Consider the following 21,826-nt stretch of genomic DNA (forward strand, 5'->3'; position numbering starts at 1 on the left):
CAAAGAGTGCAGCTAGGATTTGGATAAACTTTTTAGACCAAGATTCATTGGTGCAAGCACTGTGGGAGTCAGAGGCGGGAAATCAGGCCAGGATTTGGCCCAGACCTTTGATCATCACCCATCTCCCATGGCCGGGAGGGGGAAGAGCAGTGCTGCTGGTGGAGCTGGAGGTGGCATGCCCCACTTCCAGGCACCCACGTTGCACCCCTGGTTTTGTCACACGGCCTGACCATGTGCGGTGGGTGCCTCTGTGCTTTCTCACACCGTCCTCCTTGCTTCTTGGATCAGGACTCTGCAAAAGCCATTGGCAACTTCATTTTCCTGCATGTTTCTGGACATCGGTTCAGAAGTATCACAAGCAGAGGCATTTCCAAAGAGCTCTCAGGCATCAGGAATAAAATAAAGTCAGAAAACAGCTCCACTGGACTCTGAATGATATTTAACCCTTCCTCTTTCCTCTCCAGGAAGATGAGACTTTCTTTGGAGGCAGCTAGTGGTTGTTTCTGCCTGCTGGGAAAAGGGAGCAGGCTGAAGCTTCCTCTGGGCATCAGTATAAGAGCTATCAATAAGATGAGTAGTACAAAAATAACGTGTTGAGGTCGCAGCAGGCACCTCAGTCTGAGGACAAACACCCCAGTTGCATCCATCACTGCAGTACTGGGGAGCACTGGGATCCTCATGGAGACATGTATGACTGCCCAGGGCTGATCCAGAGTCAGGCAGGGACTCTGCATGCAGGATATCTACAGGCCTATGACCAAGAGACCAAAGCCAGTAGGGGACATCCCTCCTACATCCTTTCCCAGAGAAGGTCTCTTTCTGGAGCACCATCTGCATGCCTTACCAGCAGCACTGGGAGCTGCAGCCTGGTGTAACTGACAGTGGCAGCACTCATGGGGAGGTACCCAAAATGTAGGAAAGACATTAAGCCATTGGTGGGACTTATGTGCCAGATTTGCTGCCTGTTTTAGGGACTTGCTGGAGGAGATGGTGTTTCAACTGAGTTGTAGAGGCCTGGCAGATCATAGTGGGAAGTGCAGAAACTTTGGTGCAGGGTTACCTAGGAAGACACATAAGGTCAGGACTGTTAAGAAGTCCTGGATTTTTTTTTTCCAACGACATACAGAAGTTTTTCATTAGTGTGTAGATGGACATTAATGGCTTTGCAGTTTTTCGTGTCATTCTGGAAAGTGCAGTTTACTTTCCCTTAACTGGTGGAGCCTTTTCAAGGAACACAGATAGGACAAAGGGATTATTTTCACTGAGTTATTTCCAAACAGCATCGGAACATGCCTTCAGAAGACTGGTAGAGAAGATGGAGGACCTTGACGTGGTGGCCTGATGGAGAACACGGATGTCCTGCTAATGTGGTAAGCCATGGCTGTGATTTTTCTAGTCTTTGTGAGGGTTAAGGGGAGGTCAATGCACATGGATGTGATAAGGACACTTGTGGTAGACATTCTGAACAGCCAGAGAGCCTGGGCTGATGCAACTGCACAAGAGCAGGTAGCTGTGGATACATAGTGTTCCTGCTCTGAGCCTAGGGCCATGGTAAGAAATGCATATGTCTGTGCAGAAGGCCTTTATTAAAATGACCTCACCCATATGTATACATTTTAATCATGTCAGTGAATGCCTGCTGTGTTTATTTTTAATACAGCACTTGTTTTGATGTTACAATTGTGATGGTGTGGATCTAATGGCAGTAACTCTTCATCTTAGGCCTCAAATCCAGAGCTGAAAGTGAAAAGACACTTTGCATTACTTTAAAATACAAAAGTGAATGTCCCTGGGCAAATTAGTCCTTCATTTCCATTCTAGACTGTAGTCAGCCGTCTGCTGCCTGGAGTCCACAGTGCACAAGTTGCTCTGGAGGTCACCTGAGGTCCCTTCTCCTGCAGCCTCCTGCAGCCAACTGATAGGTGACAGAAAGGCAAACAGACCTTTGGGGGAAGTTTCACTTACACCCTGAACTTCAGTATGACCTCGAGGGTAAAACACAGTCTTTGCGAGTCCTGACTTTTATTTGAGGTGCTATTAATTCCCTCTTTCTTGCCCTGGATAGCTCAAAAAATGTCCCCAAGAAGAAGGCATGTACCCTAATACCCAGGTCTAGCAGGGCTATCCATCAGACACTGTGGTGTTGGAGTATCAGTTACAGTACCAGTTCCCACCAGCTTTTCATAGACGAGAGGTGTTAAAAAAGAAAGAAGTGAAAACTGCAAAAAGATCAGCAGAGATGTTGGCATCCAGTCCATGTGATGGAGCCTCAGGAACACTGGGGATTTCTAACTTCAGCCTTGCACTCTCCCCTTAAATTGTAGCATTGTCACTGGGTCTGCAGAGATCTCGCAGTTTTGTAATGCATGACGTGTGCTGGTGATAGACAGGCAAGCCAGTGAGCCAAAGGCAAGCTGCCAGCCTTCCCTTCACTTTGAACGCCCTTGGCTGTCCCGAGGCTCGTTCCAAAACATTTACATTGCTTAAGTGTGCAGCGATGTGTTTTAATTAATGCAGAAGAAGGGGGCAGTAAAATACAGGTCCCTTCAGTACTAATTTGGCCTTGTGGTTGAGGCACAGGTGCTAGAAAGCCAGGAGTGCCTGGATCTGCCTCTGCCTCATTGCAGCATGAGCAGTGCTGCAGTTTCTCCAACCTCAGTGGCGCTGAGGGTGCTGAGCTACCTTTGCCAGGTGCCTGGGACACAGGGTACCGTGGGAAAGGTATTATACACAGGTATTCATGACATCTTCTTGGTGCTCTGTCTAGGAAACGAGCTCTGCAAAATAAACAACAGGTTTATTATTAAACAGCAGAACCTGGAGACTGAAGCCTTCCTGTGACACACTTTGTGAAAAGTTTTAGTTAAGTGGCAGAGTTTCCTCCAAAGTCCTCTCTCCAAGGTGGGGCAAGGGATAGCATCATACGGAGAGATTGCTGCTCCCATTGCGCAGGTGGAGAACACAACCGTCACACAGCTGCACAACTTGCCCAGGAAGTGTGGCATCGAATTAGGGCTTCACATATGCTGTCCGGAGGCTCACACTTGTCCTTTACCCCAATACCATCTTTCATCAAAAAAAAAAAACCCCAAACCACCTAAGCGTAGTTGTGGAGAAGGGATATTTCTGGGTCCATCATTTTCCATATGAGCACAATGGGGAAAAGCAAAGTGGAAAACTTTGTGGGTCATAATTAATGTAAAAGGGATCAGATGATTTTTGAATTTTCAGTGACACCTGGATTATTAGGGATTACATGTTTGCTCATTGAAGTGGCCCAACTTCAGCATCTATATCCTACATTCTTTAACAGAGGGGTGATATCTTGACCATGTGAATATATTGTCCACTGCAATGCCAATGATGCTTCCTTCTAAGAGGCACTGATATTTTAAGCAGTGGCCCAGCCTGCGAACTGGTCAGAACTGGCCAGCCAATGACCCTCCTGCGTTTGGAAATAAAAGGTCAAATTCTCAGCCAGGCTGCAATGGACTAGGACATTTTTGTGAGAGACTTCCCTTTAGAAAGCCACCCTAACTGGATCATCTAAGCTCCTTAGATACCCAGAATTTGAATGGCAGCTAGGAATGGCTTTGATTTTGTAGAAGTTTTATTGGGGAAATTTAACCAGCACCTGCAATTAGTCAGCATGAGTCTTACCGGAATGGTCAGTTCCTTAATTTAATGAGCATTAGAACAGTGATTCATTTCAAAGTGGAACTTCGTTATATTGCTGCAGAAAGAAGAAATGACAGAGAGGAACAAAGAGAATGAGGAAATAGTTGTTTTAGGCTGAAAACAGAGCAATATGTTCCTGGAAGTACACTTTCAGCCCCTATGCAGGCCTGGCTCAAGCTGAGGGAGGAATCCCTGTATACAGTTGGCTCGTCTTTTCTTAACAAGGTTGGTGTGGCCTCACCTCTTCAGGTCAAAGCTCTGCAAGGCTGCAGGTACTGCCTAACACCATGTGCCAGGCTGCTCTGTGCTCTAGAGCCATGCAAGGAGCATTTTCTATGCATTTCCTTGTTCTGTGAAAGCACTAACAGGTTAAATGCTTGCATAGAAGTGTAATAATAATGATTAATGCATTCCTGTCCAGGGTCTGGCCATTCTTCTGACATAATCTGTCCTTCAAGACTATAGATCCTTTGCTCATGCCAATGGGTGTTCAGTCCTGCAGTCTGACTGAAGTCAGCAGGAGATGAAAGTGTTGCGCCTCTCGCAAGGTGAAATCCACCCATTCTTGACCAAGTATATGCCTTCCAGAGTAATAAAGGCAATGTAGCAACTAAGCCTGTAAATAGGAGATCAAGCAGAGAAATGAGAAAGCATTCATTGCCTGGGAAAAAGGCCTGGCAAAGCTCACGGTGGTGAAACCAAATGGAAATGTTGCAAACTTTCACCTAGAATAAACAATCCCAATCAGCTGGAAGCACTTTCCATTGCACTGGTTCCCAGGAATGGGGTTGCATCATTTTCTTGACACAAGGCTGCCAAAATCTGTAGCGACGTACTAGAATCCTGCTGATTAGCCAAGCTCTTGGCACACTTGTATGGCCGGAGATTTTATTTATTGCTATTTTTCTGGTAAGAATTGCTGGTAGATTAAAAATGGGAGGCAGGCGACACAAATACATATTTATTTGGGTGGAGGAGACTTTGGCTGTAGGGTAGAATAATGCATTGTGTTACGTGGCAGCTTTCTGTCGGAGGACCTCAGACATGAAATACCATTATTAACCTCCCAGCATCATCTGTGGCAGATGAGACATGCTCCATTTCTCAGATGGTCAAAAGCTGGCCAGAGATACCAAGCACCAAATGCTCTCAGATCCCCTTGAGTCAAGCCTGACTTCTCTATGGTTCTGAGGACCCTGCTCCATGTTTTTTGTATTAGCTTTTGAAAGCTGCCTGCGGCACATGCAATTAGTAGGCACTCTGGTCAAGGAGTTAGTGCCACAACTAGGATCAGAGCTCAGGAGCTCTGGCTTTCTAGCTGCTTTGCTACTTGTCAGGTTATGTTTGGAAGCAGGGACACCGTCTCTTGGTGTTTGCACTTCAGAATTATCCCACTGTGAGAAAATCCTTTTTTTCTTTTCTTCACAAATGTCATGTCTGTTCTTCAGGCATTGCCTAACCCATCTGTTTTGATGGCTATCTAGTCCTCGCTGCTTGCTGCTCTTGGTACACACAAACCAGGCGCTGGAGCACCTCCTTTACCCACCTCTTCTTTACCAGTTCTCCCACAGTGCCTACTTCTTCTTTTCACCCTTCACTGCCTGAGCCAGCATCCTCCTGTTGTTCAAGGCAGCCTTTGTACACACTTCCTTTTTCTCTGAAACTCTAGCAATGCAAGAAGTATGAGCTCAGAAAAAATTAAATAGTAATGGTGAGGTTTCCCTCTCTCTCAGCTCTTTCTTCAGCATGGCTTCCTTTGGGAATCCTGTTCGTAATTTCTTGCCATTTGCAACAGCATCCCAGGAACTGAGCTGCAAAGTAATACATCTGGGGCTAAGCTTGAACAGGAAGCCAGATGCAGACAGGCATACTGGAGCAGAGTGGAAGGAAACAGGGAAAGTTCAGACATAACTGGACATCCAGCAAGGCCTTGCAAAGCCAACTGGCTGGCTGAAAGCAGAGACTTGTCTGAATCAGAAACTTCCATCCAAACACGCACGAACTTTGAGAAGGGTCAAGTCCAGATTGGTTCCAGCTGGATTCCAGATTCTGATAAGAGAGTTCCTCCCCAGGGCCTCGAGAGCATCTGAATCCTCAGGCAGCCTCTAGGCTGACCTCTCCTTTCCAGGGTCACTGAGATTTTTTACCCAGTTACTAGGTCATGAGCTTGCAGGGGGAGACCAACCCACTTTGGGATTGTTTGTTTCACTGTCCAGGGACATTTTTCTTTGTTCGGGGAGCTCTAAGAAGCAATTTTTCAGGAGGGGAGGAGATTCAGCATGACTCAGTGGTGTTTAAGAAACAGGGGAGACAAATGAGGAGATCCTAGAGGTACTTCCTTTCTAAATAGCTCAGAGATTAGTAACGCTTTGCCATACCTGTAAATAGTTCACGCACAGACATGAATGCCAACAAGTGCTCTGGAAAGCTGCACTTCGCTACCCCTTGTTTTCAAAGTGTTTGTGATTTTTCAGCAACCACCTATCAAAGCCAAGAGAAAATAAAAAGATCCCTGACCTTTCACTGCTCTGATTTCCTAATAATTTGGACACCTTTAATCCTTGCCTCAATCCACAGGGCATGGTTGTGTAACACAGCCACAGTCCAGGAAGGGCCTGGCACAAGAGAAATGCTGGGCCAGGAAGATCCTCGATGTGCAAAAAAGCAGAAGGGGTGCAAAGAGGAAAGCATGTGTGGGGGCTCACAACAGCATTAACCACATTTCCACAGTGTTTGGTGAATCAGTCAGTGCGTGGAAGTTTTTTGCTTGTCACCAAAATGGCCATGTGGAGTGGTCAGACAAGTTGGGCAGTGAACGCATGCACATTAATATTTGCTGTCACTGAGGTTGCAAAACAAAAGCAGACAGATCATTTCAGGACTTGGCCTCCTTATCTCCACCTACCACAGGCTATAAAGTTGCATAAGAAAACAGGACTGAATAGGAAGAAGTTTGAGGTGGAAACTTGAACAGAAATGAAACAGATGCAGCAAAACCAAATGGCAAAGCTCCCCCAGAATGGGATTTAATGGTAATGGCAAAGTAGTTCTGAGCTTGTGTCAAACCCTGACTTCAGGTCCTACCCAACTTAGGCCAAAAGAAGTTAAAATTAAGGAGGCTTCTTTTGTGGTTTGTCATATACTCTGTGATTATGGACTCTCAAAAAGCTCTTTCTACTGAAAGACTCAAGGATGTACACCCCGCTGGAAAACTTCCTTGTTTAATGCATATAATTCCAGTATGCAAACACTTAATGACTGAGAAAAAGAGGAAGATGTTCCTGTTGTGGTTTAGTGGTGACAGAAGGGTTAATCATCTCCCAATGCTCCATGCAAGTCCTAGTCTTCTTCTAGGCTGCAAGAGCAGCGCAGTGGGGACAACCCCTGCAAGAAACAGGGTCCCCGCCGAAACCCAGTGTGCAGCAGAAGAGACAAAGTGGCTCTGAAGTGCTTTTGATCTGGTGGAAACCCTGACTTTATTTTAAAAAAAGTGAAGAATTTTTGTTTGGGAGACATGAGCGTCTGCTTAGTGACTTCTTGGTGCAGGGGACAAGCAACTCACTGGTGTCTTGCCAGGTAAGCAGCAAACAACATTAGGTCATCGCAAACAGTTCTCCTTGGGCTCCATCTGTCAGATAAGGACTGTATCACTGGCAAGATGTATGTGATGACGAACTCTCCTTCAGTTAAGAAAAGCCAAATGTGAAGCTTATTAAGGAGAGAACCTGAGATGCCCTCCCTAGACCAGCAGCAGCTGATTTGCTGCTGTCGGTTGGTTAATCTCTCATTAGCTCAGGTCAAAACGAGCTGCATGAAGAAGAAATGTCTCTGTCATGACATGTCAGACCTGTGGAGCCAACTGAATCCCAAGTGCGGAGTCTGTTAGGGGCCACAGGGGTGGTTCTGGCTCTGAATTACCCACGGCTGATTATGTGTGAGTGACTGTGTGCAGTCAAGGCGTGCTCTGCAGCCTTGTCCAGGCTCAGCCTGCAGGAGACACGCATGTGTTACAGCCTCACCTTCACTGGCTTTGGAGCAGGCCCTACTTAGTGGCCATTCAAATATGGTGCTGTCAAAGAAGAAGCGCAGCACCTAATAGTGGTGAGATTAAGATGAGATTAAAAGAAAAGCTGTGATTCAGAGGAATGACGCCACGGAAAACATCAGGAAAATGAGATGGAATGTGCAGTCATTAGCAAATTGCTTTATTTATGGCTATTGGACGCTGCTGTTGTGCCAAATCTTGAATTTATTGGGTGTCGTGGCTTTCTTCATTAAAATCATATTATTGAATTATTATTTGTTGCAATTTGCAATGACCATCCCCTTAACTATTTTTACTTTTGCTCTGTGTGTGTATATGATGCCGTAAAAACAGTCCAGTCTGTGGGGAGAGAGCATGTTTCTAGTCATGCTTTTTAAATGGAATGGCTGATTTTCTCTGAGTTCACTGGCTTCTCTCCTCCATTTTGGCTTTGTGCTTCACCTCGCAGGCTGCACCGCAGTGGCTCCAAACCCTTTGCCTCCCAGCTATTAATGTTAATCTGACAAGCTTTAAGCAAGGATTTTCAGGTGTCTTTACAAAGCTTGTGTTGGCTGCTAGGTGCTCCCAGGAGGCTGCAGATCCTGGAATCTTCCACCCTGGCAATGTGCCCAGCCCATCACAACTGTGACCTTACCAAGATCTCAGTACTGGGATTTTGCAGCTGTTCAGAGGTCTCCAGACACCACAGCAAATGGTTTCTGCTCTCTGAGTCAGCCAGTTGCTGCATTAGATGACACAGACCCCAACTCTTTAAGGTTTTCCCACTGTTCCTTACCAGAACCAACTTCAGAGTTGGTCTCCTTGAGATGGAGATGGAGCAATGAGTGGAGGTTGGTGACTGTCTCACTTGTCTTTAGTTTGCTAATGCCAAGGGTTTTGGCAGCTGGTTTCAAGGAGGGCACATGGAGATGGGGGAGAGCTGAGATCTCCAGAGTTGATGGATCAGCAACCAGGTCCGCACATCAGCTGTGTTATACAGAAATTGTTAGCCCTCTTCTCTCACAGTAATGAAATCAGTTACGTGATGCTGCATGGATCCAAATTGCATTCAAGAAGTTTTATGCTTCACAGGCTGCTGGATCACTGCGAGAGTTGTGCAAAGCTGACAGTGGCTGCAGAAGGACAGAAGCAGCTCACCCCTGAGCCCTGCTCCCTCAAACCACGCTCTCTTCTGATGCACATTCGTATGCTGGAGCACCCTACAGCAACCCTAGAGCTCAGACTCTGGCTTGTCCAATTGTATCAAGTCATCAAGATTTACAGGTCTTCTCTCTCTTCTGACCAGATGTGGTCATAGTAAAAGCACCTCACCAAAGCAAGGTACACATTGCTTTTCAGTGACATGTCCATCATCAATCCCTACAGGAAGATTTTTCAGTTTAGAAGCTCACAAGTACATCACATACCCTACACTCTGTGCTGCAGTTTTGCATAACACTTCCCGGCCTGTTTGAACCTAGCCCTGGGCTCTCTCAGGTCTCTTTCAGGTCTCTTGTTCTGGGGACAAATCTCTCTTGAGAACTGCAGTATCAGCCTCTTGTGTTGCTCAGTTATAAGCAAGCCACTGGAGGCTGGTTACAGTCAGGTTCATTAGTAGCTTTCACATCTTACATGAAGCAAGACCAAGAGGTTTGCATTTGCTTTCATGACTTTTTTTTTTTTTTCTTTTTCTGTGATTTGGAGCACTCAGGAAGTGACCTGGCTGCCAAAGCAAGCTGAAACAGGCAACACTTGGGACATTCAGGGCAGGGGGGAGTGCTGCTAAACCACCTCAGCAGGTATGATACTGTTCTGACACCATCCTGCACCCATCAGTTTTTAGCCTTTTCTTTTGCTCTGGACCTCATGAGGTGAAAAGCACCAGTGCAGAGAAGCTCTGTGGTGACACCTCCCTTGTGCTGACCTCTCCTGCAGGGTTTAGTGGCCCCATGGGAGCAGCAGTCTGTGCAGGGGCACTGGATGTGCACTCATTTGCCTTCAGCAAGTGGCATCTTGCAGCCACTGAGGTCCAGGTTGGAGGATGCAGAAAGGCCCATCCTTCATATTTCAGGTCTTCCCTTTGTCTTTCTCCAAGCAAATGACTCTTACCAGGAGCTGGTCCCCATGGTAGTGGAATCTAAATGATCCCTCGAATTATCTTTCTGACAAAACAAGGCTACTGGCTTCCTTCCCAACACACACACACGCACCAGGAGGATTGGGTGCAGAGTTGTCCAGGGAAGATAAGATGCTGCTGTGTCAATCAGAAACACTGTGAACAGCATTCACTCTGTTTTATGGGGTTGTTATATATTTCATGTCCCTTCCTGTGACTCTTCACCAGACCTTTCCGCGGATGGAAGGCACCTGGTGGATGGCTCTCTAGACTGCCATCAACAGACCAGCTGAAGAACATGCACACACCTGCCTTCAGCCAGATGAAAATTAGACATGTCATCTACTGCCAAAGAAGGTTTCTTCAGTACTAGAATAGCTAAAACTTCCTTAAGATATGCAGGAGTGCTTCCAGATTTGCAAAATGAAAATCACTGCCCATAATCACTGCATTCAAAGTAGGGAAATATCTCTTTAAAGAAACCCATTGGCAGTATAATTCAAGGCCCTAAGGCCAAGCTGATCTTCAACATAACTCCACTGAGTCAAGAGGAATACACCAGGGATTAAGTTTGGCCTGATAGTGAAAACCACAGGCAAGTGAGAATGATTCCCAGAATCAAGCTGACCTGAAAAATGTAGTTAGATTTTGCCCTTAAAGGAATAATTTTCTTAATAATAATAGATAAAATGAAATGCTTGTCAAAATTATTACAAGCACATGGGGATGAGATGATCAACGTTGTATGAATTATTTCCTTCAGCAGCTCTATTTCTGGTTCATTCTTTAGCTGTTCTTTAATTCCAAAGCTTGTAACCTTCCTACTGGCTCTTCTGAATTTACTACCTGCCCTATTTGTTCTTGGCTTGCTAAAGCCACAGACTGTGTGTTTTAGGTGCTAATCTCAGGTTTGCCACTGAGTTCCTGTGGGATTTTGGTGAGGTTTTTTGCCCAGTATCCTCCAACTCCATCTCTACTGGTACATCAATACGTGAACTGATCCCCAGGCAGTGTTAAGGGTAAAATACCTGGTTTTATCTTCCTGGATTGGGCCCTTGCTCCTCAGCTTAATGCCTTGCAAGCATTACCAAGCAAGGATGCCAGTTAGCATGAAGACAAGACTTTCTCAGAAGCAGTGCCTGCATATGGGACTTGCTTCCCGAGAGAGCAGAATGGATGACCACAGAATTAACCTCTCTCAAAGCTCTATCCAAAACTCATTTGTTGTGTTTAACTTGTTCTCAGCAAGTCTTAAACACACACTCGGAAACAAAGAGTGGAAAACCCAACTGTAGTTGTTCACAAAAACCAAACCAAACCAAAACAGGAGCAACATGCCAGTGTGCTAAAAAGATCACTACCAACAAACCTCTATAAAATAATCAAGTTATTTCATTTACAGTATTGAAAAGGCAAAAAAGAGAAAGGATAGAGGCTTTTTTTTGGATGTTTATCAGTTTGGGAGTGGTTACCAAGAACTCCCAGGGTTTCTCATTTGCTTTCTCACCCTCGTGTAGCTTCCAAGAGGCAACAGGCCTTTTAAATTATATTTTTCTTCCTCAGCTTTTTAGTTCTCAGTCCCAGAATTCATGGCTGCAAGGGAGGGCTGGAGACTCCCTCCTGAGCCCCAGCACTTCAGGGATCCCCAACTATCACTCCCTCACCTCTGTGTTGAACTCGTGTTTGGCAAAACACAACTTGATCTCAATCAGGCCTCCTAGGAGGGCAGCCAGGTTGGATTTGACAGCACCAGGAATTGTGGAACCAATTCTGCTCCTGGAATTCATCCCAAAGACTAAGCATCTTCACTGATAAAACACATGCTACTTTCTTACTTGAAATTACTGGGCTGTAGTGTGCTTGCTGTGGGCCTTTCCTGGAGTTAAAGACTTTTTCCTACCACCATTTCTTCCTAAAGGTTCTTACATATTACAATGACATAATCTCTCACTTAATTTCTGGATGAATTTAGCAGGTTAAATTCTTCAAGTCTCTCAACTTTTTTCTTAAAATGCAGAGACCAACAAAGGCAAAAATATTTGTCCAGTTAAGACCATCTGTGGAACCAGAACTGGTCCATACTTCAGCCTGCAGCTCCTCTCTTCATCCATCCAGAGCTCCTATGAGGCCCTTTAGCTGCAATATCACACTGGAAACTCAGGTTGGGCTCCTTGTCCGCTCTGACCTCAGCACCCTTTCCCAACTGCCTGGTCTACTTTCCAGGATAAGGGGTTCTCCCTCTGCACCGGTCAGCTGCATCCCTGGCTCCTTGGCACTGGGCTCTGGCAGGCTGAGCACACATGCTCTGTCTGCATGAGCCCAATGACCCGGATCTCTCCACACCACTGCCCCCACCTCTTCATCAGCCACTGCTCCATCTGTCTGGTGTCATCTGCAGGTTTTGGCAGCAGTCATTGTGCATCACCTTCCAGATGGTTGATAAAAGCATTGAAAATTATTGGATGTCCTGTCAGTCCCTGAGGCTCTCCTCTGGGGACATGCCCTGAGTGACTCCCCAGGGGCTGCTCATTTGGAAGAGCTTTAATCTCACTGCTTCCTAAGCCATGTACAGTGTATGCTATCGATAGCATATATTCTTATTTGTTAAGAGAATGTGCTAAGTCAACCACCTCACCAAAATCTATCCCATCCACAGAGTCACTTTTCCCAACCAAACTTTTAACCTCTCCAAAGAACATGATTAGATTTGTCTGAAAGACCTGGTTTTCATTTAAAAAGGCTGAACCAACTGCCACAAATAATAGTTGCAGCTTTTAACTCCATGCAGTTCAGTTCCCCAACAGCTTTTCCATCATGCTGTCCACAGCTGTTTTCATCATATTGTGTGGTGCAGTTTTGCTTTAAAACCTTGTCACGCCCTTGTGATTTTGAAGATTCTGTGCCATGCTGGGAGATGTCTAGGATGGGGTGCCCAGTTCCTTCAGGACACAAGAACCTCTTGGGAAGGTCTCAGGGTAGAGTCTCTTCTCTCCCATCATCCATCCTAAGTGGACCACATATTGGTCTGAAACCCATAGAAATGTTCTAGCGTGATGTAGCTACTGTTTACATGCAGCAGTGGGGGAGTCTGTGCTAGGAATAGCATGGGAATTTTTCTTTTTCCTTTTTTTAACCAGTTTTGCCCCTCATTAAGTGCTTTCAGACCCAGCTTCAGGCTTGATTTATTTTTGAAAGGCCATTTTTAGCCACTGTGTCTTAAAGGAGAAAAAAAAAAAAAAAAAAAGAGTCCGCCAAGCTTATTTTTAAAGAAGAAACCACGCACATGCACACTGTCACAGTTTGTTCACTTCTTGGTATCCCACAAGATCCTCCCTGCCGTGATACTGGCATACTGCTCCGCTCCTCTTACCTACAGTTATATAACCACGCCGGGGTGGCAGCTCTTTTGCTTTCTAGGCTGGAGCATGAAGAGAAATAACCTCACAAAATTACCTGAGTCAGGAACAGCCCGGTTCGGCATAACCCACCTGAACTTACAACTTGTTGCACCATCTAGTTAGCTAGTTTTTGTGTTCAGGAATGTGTGCAATGAAGGCTGGAGAAATGTTTCTTAAGCAGCTATCTGCCAATGTTAAAACACCCAGGATTTCTTCCTGGCTCTGATTTTGTTCTCGTTGCTGTTAATTTTCCTTTCCAGCTGCCCTGATAATGTGAGACTTTCAGCTAGCAGCCTCTGTTCTTGAATTTGTAAGCATTTACTGAGCAGTGTTTAGTTAAGGGACCAGACAGAGATGTACACCAAAGAGGATGGGATATGGTGGGTTTGTGGTCAAAGCACAAGGCTCTGAATCAGGAAATGATCAGAATCAACTTCGAGAGATGGGTCCAACCCACAAAGCTCAGTTCTGCATCTGTTCCTGCACTGAGCTCCAACAGCCCTGAAATTTAGGTTGATTGGGTCTGTGGCTGCTGCATGGAGATCACCTCTTCTTTCCTTGGACTTCCACAAAGCAAGTGCATATTAAAGGCTTTACTGAGTGTGCCAGATTGCAAAGAGAACCCTCTGTTGCAATTTAACCAACCGAATAGCATCCCAACAGTGAAGGAGTTTGGACCCCATGGACATCACCTTGCAGGTGTTGTGAGAAATTTCTCAGCTTGTTTCCTGAGACATGCTGCACACGCACAGCCTTAGCTTGTGCCCAAGCTGGACAGCAGCAGCCACAAAGCCAATGGCATCCCTCTTCTCTGAGCTATCCATGTGCATCAAGCCAGAACTATCTGTGAGGAGCAATAACAAATTCTCTTCCTGCTGAACAGCACCACAAAAGATGTACAGTATCTGATTCCCAGATGGCAATGTTAAAAACAGAAGGCAACATGTCTGGGAAAGTACCCGAGGCATACCTGAACAATAGAAATAATAGAGATGTAAGAAGAAGATAGATCCTTTCTTTTTTTCTGATATATGCATGCCTTATGATCACCTAAAACCCAAACAAACACCTTTTTTTGTCAAGCAGGAAACAGCCTGACTGAATAGAAACACAGTCAGAGTGCTAGAGTGAAGTAGTTGAAATAGGTGAAAGTTTGGTAGCACGAGCAATGTGCCAGGCTTGTCTGCTCCTGATGTCTGTGTTGTGTGTCACGTGAGCACGTAAATCCTTGGAATCCCTCGATGTTTATTCAGATACCAGCAGAATGAGTGTATATCTACCTTGCCAGTGACTTAGAGGATTATTCCTAAGGGCCAGGGTCCCCTAGCTAGTCTGCTTGCACTCTCAGGAACATGTGGCTTGGGATAGGTTTTTATGCATAGGTTTTATTTTAGGCGCTTTTAGGACAAGGTTTAAAAATCTAATGTGAGGAAGAAGTGGCTGCCTTGTCTCACATGTTCCAGGGGCTAAACATCCTGCAGGAACCAAAGACAGCAAATATCTTCTGAGATACCCATCCAAACATCAGTGAGATGGAGATACCACCCGGATGAGCAGCAGGCAGCTTCATGCAAGCATACCGGCTTCTGTCTCTCTGATTTGCCCCGCCTGCATTTGTTCCTCCTTTGCCTGATGGCACATCTCCCCCACACAATGGCATGTAAAATCTAATCTCTACTGAAAGCTCTGCAGGGCAGGAACTCACACATTCAGATCCAAATAGGCTACTCATGCCTTTTTAATTTCACTGGATCAGAATAACAACAGCAAGGAAATAAAGTAACAGCCAAAGAATCAAGTCAGCGCAGTGAAACAGGTCCCTTCCCTGTTTTACAAGTTACATCCACACCACCCCAATGGTAGTGGGAAATCTTCTAGTCAAAACTGGCAAATCTTTTCCAATTAAGCAGACCAAAAACTCTTAGCCACCAAGAAGTCCCTGGTGATGTCCACTATTCCCAAAGCCACATGGACTAGACCATCCCTGTGAAGCATCCCAGGACTCAGAGGTGGCCAGAGAGCCCCTCCATGCCGGCTCAGGGTCTGGGAAGAGCAAGCCTGGGGTTGGTGCACTCCCACGCTCATCTGCACCCCAGACTGGCACTGTGCTGATCTCCGCAGCCATCCATCCTGCTGCCATCTGGATGACAGTTCTTGCACAAGACCCATGCCATTACATAAGGCTGGGGCTGTTTACAACTTCCCGCCCAGTGCACACCTGCCGTGTCTTAATCAGGATGGTTCATAGTCAGTCCTGGAGTAAACAAATGCAACTTCACCAGAAAACATGGGAGCCACACCTCTTTACTCCAGGTGTGCATTTTGGCCCACTATCTGTTTCTCCATAGTGATTAGTGACTGGTATTTAAAACAATTTCTTAACAGGAGTTGGGATCGGTAGTTTATCTCCTCATTAGCTTGGTAATATCATTAATTAAGGTTATGTCAACGGACATGATGCCACAGCAGATGGGTGTTATCAGTGGCAACAGCCTTCCAGGGTTTGGGCTCACAGTCTGCCTACCACGATGCACCAATTACCATCCTGCCCAAGGTGGGGACCTGCCCTTTCCCTGTGCTGCTGCTGAGAGCCCGCCCCGCAGTAAATGCATTTTGAGCCAGGCTCCAGAAATCCCCTCAAAAGTCCGTGCTTTCTCACCGATCCCTGTATCTCAGCTGACAAATCAGCTCAGAGTGGGGAACGAGGAGCAAAAGTGGAGTTTCGGCAGGACAAAGCAGGGGCACAGGGGCTGTATCTTCTGCTGTGCCCACCCCATGAGCAGTGGTCCCTATGGCATAGGTTAGGTCCCCCACCTAACACGGCTGCTCATTCAGCTGACTCTGCGTTTTTAACTGAGAAAATTAGCATGTTACGAAGAGATGTGGTGGAGCCTGTGCACGGCGTTAACAGCAGGGATGGATAGTTTAGAGCAAACAGGCTAGCAGGGCTAGAAGGGATCATGATGTTCCCTCTAGATTTAAACAATGCACATCATGAGATCCAGGAATCTGTGAATTTTGAGGCTTCAGAAATGACGAGCCAGTGTGTTTAGCCTTTCCCACTCACACAACACACTTTGGTGTAGCAGAAAAGTGTGAAGACCTTTTAAAAACTTTCTTCTCTCTCCCTTTTTACTCCAGGAGACGTATAGTTAAGTCAACACACCTTTGGGTCAAGTCCTGCTCTGGTTCTGTGCAGAAGTACCAATATATCCCAAAGACTCAGCACACTTTAAATATACGTCAACAGTAGCATGTGCTGGCCAGAAGAGATTTTTAAAAGCGGTCCTTCAAATGAATACAGTTTTAGTTGTTTTCCTTGGTTGTCTGAGGTCACTGTTCCCCCGCCCTTGTTAATAAAGATGTGATTAATGACTTTTGGCAAAGCTGCCACCTGAAAGAGCCAATGCTTTAGGAAAAGCAAAACCAGTTTTCAGGTATTTTCTTTAAGGTTCATCTCAGAAACACACAAATACATTTCAAAGCATTTACAAAACACACTGACGCCCCCTTCACCCCGTCTCCACCCCTCTGCAGACACATCGCCATTCACAGCCTGCATAATTTTATTCCATCTGGCTGGAAGAAAGTTCTCGCCCTGTCTTCAGCTGGAAGGTATCCCCTCCGCACCGCATGAAGCTCGGGTGCCAGTGCAGAACAGTTATCACAGGGCTTCCTGGGGTGGCCATGTTGCAGTAATGGCTTTGTGATTGCGCTCCCCAGACTGAGCAGTACCCGAAACTCCTGAGTGAGGCCCCCAAATCCCTCTTTAAATAAATTGCAGTGGCAGGGGAGAAAACAAATAATAATACAAAAAATTGAAATTGTTTCCTCCAAGAGTGCTCAGCTCGTGTTTTGAAGCCTATTTCTGCAAGCAGGGAGGCTCTGAAATTCTGGTGGTTAAAAGCAAGATGGCAGAAGCTGAGATACTTATGGCCAGGCCCAGGGTGCTGCAGCGGGGATTTGGGGGAAAGCACCAAAAATCAGGGTGTTTATGAGAAGTGCAGTAGCAAATGTAACAATTTAAGCAATGTTGCCTCTGCTGAGGACCCACCTCTCCTAGGTAGGCCCTGTTTCTCACGATGGCTTGATGTGGCTTAGCTTTCCCACTCAGGTGGTTTAAATCTTCATGTTGGTGGGGTTTAGTCTGCACCATGGGGGTCTGCGCTGCTTTTGAGGGGGCCAGAAAGGATGTCTGAGAGAGGGTAACTCCTGCCTGGGGATAGGGATAGGGATGCTGATGCAGACGCGGATGTGGATGCAGATGGACTGTGCCAGCGATGCTGCCTGAAGGCCCATACATGGGGTAACAAATCTACGCTGTGAATTAGTACCACAAGAGTTAGGACCAAAGCAGAGGTGCTCATGTCTTAGCCCAGGAGGGTACAAGACCCATGTGCCACTAACATAAAGACCACATCAGCTCCTTAGCCCTCCATGCCGACCCTCATCGTCCTGGAGCTGAGCCCTGAGGATGTGAACCAACCTGTTGGAGGCAAGCACGGCGTGGGCCAGGGCTTGCTCTCAGTCTCCACGGCAGCTGGATGGAGAGCGGGGGATGGCTCTGAGGTGCCTCTGTCCAGGCATGGGCACACTGTGTGCCTCACGCTGGGCTCCATGGTGCTGCTTTTGCAAGGGGACAGTTGTGCAGCTTTGCATGGGGAAGGGGTGGCTGTGCCATGAAACATGCTGCGACCCCGGCTTGGCAGAACTGGTGCTTTTCCAGCTGCAGGAAACTGTACTGGGAACATCCAGTTTGGATGAACCTCTGACATTTTATAATCTGGTGGAAAGAAAGGAGTGAAGGCTCCAGTGTGAGCTTGTCTCCAAAGCTGAAGCAAATCCTTTAAATTGGGAGGATGCTCAGGCTAAGGGTTTATACAGAAATTCCCATTGCTGTCAGCTTTCCCCTGCAGGCACCAAGGTGGCTCAAAACACCGCTGAACTCCAGGCAAGCAGGAGATGTGCCTGCGGGTGCTTGCCGCTGGGTTTCTGGACTGGCCCAGTCCAAGCAGATGGTGAATTGGCAGCACTTACAATAAGATCCCAATCCATGTGCTGAAGCTTCCCCAAAATTGCTGTGGGTGGCTCTAATTATAACCTGTGTCCTACCGCCTCCCCTTTCTGCGAGTAGGAAGGAGCTGAGCTTTCTTGTTACTCTAGCTGCCTGCCCGTTACCGGTTCAAGATTGCTGGTGGGATAAGGCCTTTCCATTTGTTTGTAGTACTGATGTCCTACTTGGCAACATGCACCTCATTCCTTCAACCCTACAAAGGGAAGAGCCCCGAGCAAAGCAGGTTTGCAGCTGGCTTAGCAACACGGCTGCTCTGCATTCCTGTAAATTTCCAGGTTCAAGTGCAGTTTGCTTTTCTTTGTTGCCAAGCCAAGTGGACATCTTGGCCCCCCTCATCCCACTGCGAAGCCTTTGGGAAGGCTGATGGGACCTGAGAGAAGCAGCAGCTCCAGAGGCAGGCGTGGGGCCACAGCAAGGCAAGTGGTTCAGTGATGCAGATGAAGGCGACCAAGAGCTGCACCATCCGCCCACATCCAGGCTTCCAAAGCAAAAGGGAAACTTGCTCTTGAGGTCTGAGGTGAAGAGTTAAGTGCAGGTATAGATCCAAGTCCCCAGGGCTAGTCTGATTTATTTGGCAGTCCAGCCAGTCAATACTTTCAACCTTGGATGTGACGACTCTTTTCTTTTTAGCATGTGGCTCATTCCTGGGTTCCCATTACTTTATTCCACGTGGGGTTGGTGTTTCTTCATTGTTTTCTCCTGTGCATGATTGACATGAGCAGGAAGGAAATGTGGAAACTATAGAAACTGTTCTCTGTGCTGAGGGAAGGTGCCTCATATTCTTCTGATGCTGACCCCATTGTTTGCTGCTGCGCCCACAGGCACGTTCTCTGCCGCACACTGGAAGGCCCAGGGCATCCTCACCAGGTTTGGGCAATGGTCACCAAGCGCAAGTAAAGGGTTGACCCCATTCCCACTTGAGTCTGCAGGAGTTTCACCCCTGATTTGATCAGGGGAGGAATCAGGCCCCTAGTTACACTATATAAATAGAAGGATTTGATTTCAGGAAGATGGATATCAAGTTGTTCTGAATTTTTCTCCTATTTCATTAGTGAGGCAATTTGTGTTACAAGGAAAACTTGTTCTGAAGCTGTCATTATTTACCTGAAATGCATCTGCACTTTGAAGTAGGCTCTGGAAACACAAGCAGAATGAAATTGCCCATAAAGCAGAGGTGGAGTGGCTTTTTCTGAGGTTTGAGACTGTTGGGTTCCCTCTACGCTGGAATGCAAAATTAATGCCCTAAATTTAAACACTCACTAGGCTTTTTTTTTTTTTTTTTTTGCATTCATGACTTGAGAATGAATTCAGTCGTAAAAAGAAATGCAACTGACACATTTGGCATGCAAAACAGCCATTGTTTTTGCCAGGGGGTTTCACGTGCACGTGTGTATGTGTTTATCTGTAAAACAGCTCAAGAACCTTCATGGAAGACTTGCATGGTGGGAGTGTTGGCTCTGGCTGCCCAGAAGATGTTAGCATATGTCTGTGGTCCTCAGTCCCCTCATGGATCATCCAGGTCCTGCCCTAAGGATTCACCCAGCTGTATCTGGTTACAAAGACTTAACATCATACAAGAACACTGCAGTCCCAAACCATTAAATGAAATAACTTAACAACTAAATTTTCAGGCTGGTAACTTGTGTAAGCTCAGACAGTGCGTGGCTTTGTGCATGCACCTTGTTTTGCTGCGCTGCTTTCTTCCCAAATGAATGGTGTGATAAAAGTAGCAGCAGCAGCTTAGTGCAGAGTGCCTAAAAAAAGGTGTTTGTTTCCATCACAGTGCTTAGCTCATTGTTCCTGCTACTCGTCCTGTTGACTGCCTACTCAGGAAGGCCATGTTCCCAGCAGCTGGGAGCTCCTGCCTGCTCACCACTGCTCTGCCACCAGGTTCCTAAATTCACAATTTTTATCTCCAGTGCCCCCTTCTCCCTCTTTGTTGAAAGAGGTGCGTTTTTTACTTCTTTCACAGGGATGTGGTGGGGACTTTTAAAACCTTTGAAAGCTGCTTACAGTTCCTCAGATGGCAACAGAGAAACGCACACTGGTATAACTGGCAGGAGATACAGGGATGCTGACTTGCCAGATCTCACAAATCTGGCTTTCCTAAGCTGTGCAATGAATTACACCACCCTACATCTTCTGGCCACTGGAGGGTTAACTGAAATTCCCTTGTATGCTGTACTTGAATAAAAATGCCAGCAAGCTCTGGTATGATAATATTTATGTCTGAATCATTTTGGACAGTCTTGGGATGAATGGGATCTTGCTGAGATGGAGGTTTGCTTTCCACTTCACTATTTTTCCCTGGTGCTGTTCTTTTTCCCAGAAAGAGACATGCAGGAACAAACCCTTCTAGGCCCTGGGTGCTGCCAGCTCTCTGGGCAGGGTTCCTGCCTACCTCTCCTGCCTCCTGCGGTCAGGGGGCATGGGCTCGTATTGAAGGGAGAGAGATGAGTCAGTCTCCATGCTTGGCTTCTGTTCTGTGTGGCTTCCTGAAAGCAAGCATTGACTTACGCAGCCCATTTTTTTTTTTTTTTTTTAATTTGCCCACCAGATCCGGAACTGAAACCATCAATTCATTTCACTGAAGATCTCGTTCTCAACTCAAATCAGCAATAGCTACCTCAGCTAGCACAAGGTTTCTACCCACTGAATCAGCTGTCCTGGCTCCTATGGGAATGACATTTTGCGATGTGAGATAGGTTTTTTTATTCAGAAAACAAGGTGAGACACTTCCCTAGACACTCACTACACCAGTCTGTGTCCCTTCTTGGAGACACATTAACCCCGCAGTCATGTGTTGAGGTGGGACAGGGGAGGGCTGACACTGGGAAATGGGGAAGGTCCACCTGAACATGAGATTTCCCATCCTGAGCCACACCATTGGATCAGGAAATGACTCCCATAGTCTCCAGCCATGTCAATTTGAGATCTACTTCCCAGATCACGAGCCCATATTACTATCCATTTCCATAACTCCGTGTCACATTGGCTGCGTTGAGAGCATTGGAAAATGATGGGGACCACAGGATGATGGCTGTGGGAAGGAGCTCTGCTGCATGTTGGTCTTGCTGTGGTGTGTCAGATAGATAGGGATGGTGCTGCCCCAAGCTCCAGAAACACAAATTCTCAGTATCTCTTCTCATATCTTTCAGAGCTGAACCAAAGTCCACTGACATCAATGGAGTTTTCACACTGGCAACCATGAGTTTTGGATTCAGTTTCCCGAGATGAAAGTGTTAGGAATAGGCAGGAAATTACCCACTAGGAAGTCTGTTTCAATCACCCCCTTTTATGGCAGATGTTTTGGAAATTATTATGTGCTGTGTAAAGAAATATGGCCACCTGAATTTATTCAGGCTAATTCCGAGTGAACCCAAAACTCTTTTATACTGTTCAGGCTGTGCACACAGAACACACACAGAAATTAATTTACAACCAATTTAATTTGCGTTTGTTCTGCCAGAACCACAGAAAGCAGAAAAGGCTGGGTCTACACTGGTTTTCGTACTGTGTGTTGGTCAAGAGTGTGT

The sequence above is a fragment of the Pelecanus crispus genome, chromosome 9 (assembly GCF_030463565.1).
Source record: "Pelecanus crispus isolate bPelCri1 chromosome 9, bPelCri1.pri, whole genome shotgun sequence".
Lineage (NCBI taxonomy): Eukaryota > Metazoa > Chordata > Aves > Pelecaniformes > Pelecanidae > Pelecanus > Pelecanus crispus.